Raw genomic sequence first — 8,190 nt, 5'->3', positions numbered from 1 at the left:
ACTGCTCAGTCAGAAACATGAGCCTCATTCTTGACCTCTTCCTTTCTCTCACCTCCTACATTTAATTGAGTCCTGTAAATGCTACCTCCTAAGTATCTTAACTGTCCCCCTGCTTCTAGCTGTGTCCAGCCAACCCATTCTCTGCGTTGCACCAGAGAGATCTCTCCAGTAAACACATCTGATATTATCTCGGGATTAATGGTCCAAAGGGTCCTCTGAGACCTGGGTCCTATGGACCTCTCCTGCCTTTCCCCCTAACACTCCCATGCCTGGCTCACTCCAGTTACTCTTTCTGATATTTTCTCAGACACTGTTTCCTCAAGAAAGGTTTCCCAGACTCCTCTGAACTGGGTCAGGTAAAATCGTGTGTGTTCCCTGAACACCTCTATTATAGAATTTATCACATTCATTAAAATAGCATGGAAGACTGAAACTCTTCATTTTGTTCACTGATATATCTCTAGCATCTAGAATGGTAAATAGTAAGTACTCATTAAGTCTGTTGAATAAATTAACGAACAGACATTCCTAATTATGAAGCTCTAATCTGGTTATTAGACTCCCAAAGTCCTCTACTTGCCTTTATATTAGTCCGGTTCAAGTTACCATGTACCTGATGAAAAATACAACTACTTTGTTGGAGTGCTTATTCCAAAGAGCTAGAAGCAGCACAATACAATAAAAAGAACACTCCCAAACTAGGAGACCAGGGCTCCAGGCATATCAACTTTTTGTGCTGCTGTTGGTGACTTGCTTAGCCTCTCTGGGACTCAGTTTCTCCATGTGCTAAATAAAGTGGCTAATCTAGATCAGTGATTTTCAATGTATGCCTCACAGGGAAAGAGACTAAATCAGAGGGACCAGAGGACTGCGTGACCCATCCAGACCCCAAGTCACTCTACTTTGATCTGTATTATATACTGGAATTCGTGTATAATTTGAAGGAAGTGAAAAAAAAAGGATCCACAGCTAACACAAGTTTGAAAACAACTGAAACAGATGATCACTGAAATTCTCTGCACCCTTTACATGCTGGCATCTGAAACAACTGAATGCCATGAATGTCATTAATAAGAAGATATTAAATTGTTTTTAAAAAACACCTGAAGATTCTGATTGCAAAAGCCTGGTGAGGGCGGGCTGGTACTTCCTGCTGTCAGGAACTCCCCAGTTTCCATGCAACTCCATCTCATTATGCGGATATGGCAGGACAGACATTTTTGAATCCACAAATAACATTAATTTAACTCTTCATCCTCGATCTCCTTGATACTAACAAGGAAGCACAGGCAGAAGACATAGGCCTAAACAGTTTTCCCTTAAGTCTTGCTTACAGGTGGCTCATCACCCAACTTCTGGTGACTCAAAGTCCGACCTTAGCCCCACATCTGGTAATGCACTCTCCCAGGGCCCTTGCAGAGACAGGGCCTCCCTTTTGCATGGGAAGTACTGAGCAGTTAGCTTGTGCTAGTGAGGGTTGTAGTCAGAAGACCTGGGCTTCTCTCCTGCCACTTACTCTGGGTCACTGCTGTGGACACCTATTGTTTGGTCTACTCAGCACCAATCCCATCCCCACCATCTTTCTGAAAACTCTTTTTTCCCCTACCCCCATTCTATTCATACAGTTTTTTTTTCTTCATTTCCTGTTGTGCCTTTGAGTTATAACTCAGAGTGTATCTTTACACACTGGACTTAAAAGGCTCATGGCTTTTAATATTGCGCTTCTTAAATCCAGCTATCACAACACATCACAAGCCTTTGACACAAGACTAAGATATAGATGGCTCGGTTAGTATCAAGTGCTGAAGTTATACAGTTCTACGGGGAGTTGCCGTGTTCTAAGATGGCAGACGCTCCTGCTTAATCCAAAGGTGGACAGCAGAATTCAACTCTACTTGGAGTCTTTCCCTGAGATTTTTAAACTGGGGGACTCAGTCCACTTCTTTGCAGTGGGGAAAAGCTATAAGATGTTGAAGTGTGGAAGGTTCTAATGACCATTTGAAGAAAACTGGTTTGCATGGAGAAAAAAGTGAAGTCAGCACACAGAGAAGAGATATGAGACAGACAGTGCTGGAAGTGTCTGAGTCCTTGGTGGCAGTTGTTCTTGGGGCCCAGCTTTACCTTGTCTGTCCTTCGGAAGGGGCTCAGTTGTTTGACTCTTGGATTCCATGAGCCAATAAATCCTCCTTTATACCTAAATTAGTTTAAATTGGCATGTAGTCCGTTACAACCGAACACCAACCCTTTGTTAGAGTCTGTTTCTTCATTTGTAGAAACTACTTCAAAGGTTTTTGACAAGGACTAATGAGATACATAGCTCTGCTAAAATCATACTGAACTATAAATTTGTAAGGAGTGACTGTTACAGATATCTGATGATGAAGATAATGGCAAGTACTACCCCAATGGTGTTTGGACTTAGCTTAAGCTCAGCCCTGTTGCAAGAACAAGTGTCTTTCTGACGAGCAGGCAGTAACTCCACAGTGGGTATCCACTGCTTGTCTGCCCAGGGGCCCTCCTGTCCCACCAACCCACACACCCTTCTGGGAATCACTCCACCTACACTCCATCCATTCGGTCTCCATAGGAACCACCCTATCCTTTGAGGAATTCATCTCCAGCTTGGTTGATGGGCCTGAGGGTAAGCACTAGACCCAAGCTAGACTATGGATCCCATTCCTGGGACTTTTATTTTAATTGTGGTAAAATACACATAAAATTTACCATCTTAACCATTTTAAGTGTACAGTTCAGTAGTGTTAAGCATATTCACATTGTTGCACAACCAATCTCCAGAACTTTTTCATCTTCCAAAACTAAAACTCTATCCCATTAAACAATTCCCCCTTTGCCCTTCCCTCCAACCCCTGGCAACCACCGAACATTCTATTTCTATGAATCTGACTACTCTAGATACCTCACGTAAGTGGAATCATACTATAAATTTGTCTTTTTGTGACTGGCTTATTTCATTCAGCATAATGTCCTCAAAGTTCATCCATGTTGTAGTATGTGTCAGAATTGCCTTCCTTCTTAAGGCTAAATATTCTATCATATGTATATACCACTTTTATCCATTCATCCCTTCTTGGACACTTGCGTTGCTTCTACCCCTTGGCTATTGTGAATAATGCAGCTTTGTACAAGTATCTCTTGGGAGACCCTGCTTTCGGTTCTTTCGGATATATACCCAGAGCTGGGACTACTGCATCATATGGCAATTCTATTTTTAATTTTTTGAGGAACTGCAATACTATTTTCCACAGTGGCTGCACCATTTCACTCTCACCAACAGTGCACAGAGTTCCAATTTACCCACATCTTCACCAACACATGTTATTTTCTGGTTTTTTGAAAGTAGCCATACTAATGGATATGAAGAGTCCTGGGACTTTTGAACTTAGAACCAAAAGAAACATCAGCACAATCGCTCCCATTTGCAAAGCTGTATGAGGTGAAAGTCAAGCACTCCCAGCAGCCCCGTCTCCTGCCATGTGGAGAAAGCCTGTTTGCAGTGAGAGGAGTGAGCTGCCCTGCAGGGAAGGGAGAGAGGGCGTCAACTAGGTAGTACAAGTTGTACCTGGAGCCTAGATGCTTTCCTGTCCTTGAATTTGTTGAGATACCTCAGTAGCCCAATCATAAATTCACCTTTTTGCTTAAGTTAGTTTGAGTTGGGCTTGTTACATTTGTTATCACAAGTTTTAACTAACATAAACACCTTAGTATTAATAGTTCTTCAGTAATCTCTTCTTTGCTTTTTCGTCCCTTAGTTCCTTTTTAGAAGTAGGTGGGATGTAAATAATTTGTACATTTAAAAAACCCTAAAGGAATGCCCTTGCTGAAGTATAGTGGTTAGAGCATGAGTGGGGAGTCAGCCCAAACTGGCTTCAAATCCTAGCTCAACAAATGTTTACTGGGTGTGTTAACTAACTTGTGTGGCAATCGTTTCACAATATATACATATATCATCACGTTATACACTTTAAATACAATTTTGTCAGTTACACATCAATAAAACTAGAAAAAAATAAAAGATTGGCTTAAAGGAAAACACACACACACAAATGTTTTAACTGAGTGCCTTCAAGCAGCAGGTTCTGGTAGGTGCCAGGGATAAAGCAGTGAACAATGGACAAAATCCCTGCCCTCACAGAGCTTTCTTTTCAGTACTTAGCAAATATTTGCATGTCTGTTCTGCCCCAGCCACTATTAAGCTGTCTGAATAGGTTTGGTAGTTTACAAAATGGTGATAACAAATTACCTCGTCCATCTGCTTTAAGGAATCACTGTAAGGTATGCATGTGCTTAGCATGCAATGCCCAACACACAGCAAGCACTCAGTGAAGAGCAGCCATGCGTATGTTTAGACACGGAGATGTGCCTTGCAGGAGTCAGCCTCAGCATCATTTGGGTGCCAGCTCTATGTCCCACATTAGTCTTAACATAGGACTCACATCCAGGCAGAATTTACTTTCCAACAGGAGCAAGAAGTAGTTACAGATAATATGTGCTATAGCAGAGTAATGAGGAGGCGGATCACGGACTTTGGAGCCACCCACCTATTTTCAAATCCCAGCTTGCCCCTGGGAAAATCACTTACCTGCTCTACTCAGTTTCCTCAGTTGTAAAACAGAGCTACTATTAATAATGACGATACTACCTCATAGGGCTGTTGTGAGGATTAAATGAGTTAATATGTGTAAAAGTACTTAGAACACGCAGTGCTATGTAAGTACCTTCTAATATTAATACTATTACGTATTAACTGCCGGGGAACACATAGGAAAGAGGAACTAAGCCTCCTTGGAGGAGTCAAGGAAGCTTTTTCTAAGGAGAGGACATCAGCTCTGGGCCTTGAAGGATGTGTAGAAGTTCACTAGGTAAAGACTAGAGGAAAGGGGCTAGGCGTGGCGGCTCACGCCTATAATCCTAGCACTCTGGGAGGCTGAGGTGGGAGGATCACTCAAGGTCAGGAGTTCAAGACCAGCCTGAGCAAGAGTAAGACCCTATCTGTACTAAAAAGAGAAAGAAATTAGCTGGACAACTAAAACTACATAGAAAAAATTAGCCGGGCATGGTGGCACATGCCTGTAGTCCTAGCTACTCAGGAGGCTGAGGCAGGAGGATCACTTGAGCCCAGGAGTTTGAGGTTGCTGTGAGCTAGGCTGACACCACGGCACTCTAGCCTGGGCAACAGAGCAAGACATTGTCTCAAAACAAAACACTAGAGGAAAGGGCATTTCAGGTGAAGAAAACAGTTCAAGCAAATGAGCTGACCCATGGAAGAAATTGTATGCATTAAAACAACAAATAAAAGCTAATAGCTGAAGCTTAGGTGGGTGGCAGATAAAGCCTGAGGCACCACTTTTGGCCATTAGCACTTTGGTCCACCAAACTAGTCAGTTTTAAGTCGGAGCTTGCCCTGATAACTTTTAAGAACTGACACCATACCATGAGCCAACCCTTTAATAGCATTAACAATTTTTCCCCAATGAAGCAAATAAATCCAATCAATACTTACTGTTTACTGGGCACTATGGTGCCAAAACACTATGCTACTTATAAAAGGACCTACCTCATTTAATCTTTACCATGCTCCCTGGAGGAGATAACACCATTTTATACATGAGGAAACTGAAGCTGCTTAAGCAATTTTCCCAAGGTCACACAGATAGTATATTAGATAGGAAAATGTTCAGTTGCAAATACAAATAGTAATTTCTTTCTTTTTTTTCCTCCCGCCCCCCCAGTAAAACAAAGGCTGGAGATAGGTAGTCATTAGTTCAGTTATTCCACAATGCCAGCAAAATACTTTCTTTCTCCTCCACCATTTTTTTTTTTTTTTTTTTTTGAGACAGAATCTCACTCTTTTGCCCGGGCTAGAGTGAGTGCCGTGGCATCAGCCTAGCTCACAGCAACCTCAAACTCCTGGGCTCAAGCAATCCTCCTGCCTCAGCCTCTCGAGTAGCTGGGACTACAGGCATGCGCCACCATGCCCGGCTAATTTTTTCTATATATTTTTAGTTGTCCGATTAATTTCTTTCTATTTTTAGTAGAGATGGGGTCTCGCTCTTGCTCAGGCTGGTTTCGAACTCCTGAGCTCAAACAATCCTCCCGCCTCGGCCTCCCAGAGTGCTAGGATTACAGGCGTGAGCCACCACGCCTGGCCCTTCTCCACCATTTTTAAAGTATCAGCCATTGGCTCTAAGGCTCATACAGTCTCACATTTCCTATAATGCTTTTTTGTTCTCATCTTAAAAGTCCCACCAGCCAGGATTTTGTCAAGCTTTACTTTTTGAAATATTTCATAGGTCAGCTCACACAATTCACTAATTTCACAGATGGGAAAATAGATTTGCCCCCAGCAAACTAACAGAGTTAATTAGTTAAATGAGCCTGGAATTCAGTGCTCTTTCCAAGATACCAATTTAGTGGAGACTGCAAGTTGTCCACCAAAATCTGTTCTCCCATTCCTTCTTGGCACATGGTTTGACTACATTTCTCAGCCTCCCTGGCAGGTAGGTGTGGCCAGAGGACTAAGTTCTTGCCAATGGAAAGTGAGAACGTGCGCAGAAGTATGCCCGCCACTGCAGGGTAGGCCTTCAGGCAGTGGGCCCCTCTCCCTGCTCCCTTTCTCCTTCCCACCGGCTGAGACCAGTGATGACCCAGCTTCCAGCACACAGCAGATGAGGACAATGCTCCAGAGGATGTGGAAGCAACTTGAGACAAGGAACCTGTGTCCCTGAATGACCATTTGGAGCAGAGCTGCCCCACTGACCTGGACTGCTCACTTCAGACAGGTTAACTCCCTTCAGAGCTGTTATGTGAGAAAGAATGAACTTCTTTGTTCTTCAAGCCACTGTATTGTTGAGTGTCTTTGTTACAGCAACTTAGCCTTTTACCCTAACACAACCATGTAGCTTCCCTTTGTACACATTCAGAATAGCTGTATAAATAACCAGTTAGCCATCATTTTAGAAAACAGCCCTAACTGCCCAAGTAGGTGATAATCAAATAACGAAATTCCTGCCTGTGGCTACCAACCCAAGATTTCTTCATCGTGGTTAAAGGGTATTTAAGGATTGAAGCAGATCACTTATGTAGAGACCCACTTGACTTTTATGCTTTTGTGTAATTACTTCAACATTTGTTTCTAGGTGCTGGGGACATGGACTGGTCCCTGCATTCATAAAAGCTTGCTTTTATGCATTTGTGTGTATGTGGGGGGTAGCTGTTGTTTTTTAAGGTTACACTGTGTGTTTTGTTTTAAGCAGAAAAATCATCTTTGTGGAATGTGGAACTAAGGCTAAGAACACAAATAATTACTGAGCATTACAAAGGAGCAAACCACCTACCTGGACTACAGATGAGCTGTTCTCCTTCTTAGTCCCAATAATCCAGCTCTCTCTTCAAAGTACTTCCTACTTCCTACCCACTTAAAACACTGGCTGAACTACAAGCAGTATCTAAAGCCTAATCCAGATTTTTACTGAAAGAGGTAGATGACCCCAAGAGCTTGCTGAGTGTTAGAATTAATTATGAAAGCCATTTAGATAGCACTGCTGCTGTGTGGGACTAAAGACTCCGGGTACCTGGACTGGAAGGCTCTGCTCATCCAGTGATCAGCTGCAGCCAGATGATGCAAAACGGCCTTCCTCATCCTCACTCCCGGCTGAGCGAATAGCCCAAAGCTGGTGTCTGTGGTTCTTCTCAGCTCTCAAATGAGATTTGGCATAAGACACAGTAGTCGTGTAAGAGAGGTGACCTGAGTTGTTCTGGCTTTGCCACAAACTGCTCTGTAACTGTAGAACATCCATGTTTTGGGCCTCAGTTTCCCCCTCTGTACAAGAAGGGGTTAAGGATCCTTTCATCTCTATATTTATGACAATCACAAGGCAGAATTACTTTCTTCCCCTACACTCAACAGCAAAGCCATTCAGAGGGCAGCAGGCAAAGAAGGGGAAACCTACTCAGGGTGCTATGTTAAGACGAGAGCCGCAAGCAGATGTCTAGGACATGTTCAGCCTTCCCAGGCTCTTTGCTGCTGCTGAAGGAATTCCATCCTGCTGAATTTACAGTTTCTTTTTTTTTTTTCTTTTGAGACAGAGTCTCACTGTGTTGCCCAGGCTAGAGTGCCGTGGTGTCAGCCTAGCTCACAGCAACCTCAAACTCCTGGGCTCAAGCGATCCT

The sequence above is a fragment of the Propithecus coquereli genome, unplaced genomic scaffold, assembly GCF_000956105.1.
Source record: "Propithecus coquereli isolate 6110/MARCELLA unplaced genomic scaffold, Pcoq_1.0 Scaffold249, whole genome shotgun sequence".
Classification (NCBI taxonomy): Eukaryota; Metazoa; Chordata; class Mammalia; order Primates; family Indriidae; genus Propithecus; species Propithecus coquereli.
Note: the sequence above shows the minus strand (reverse complement) of the source record.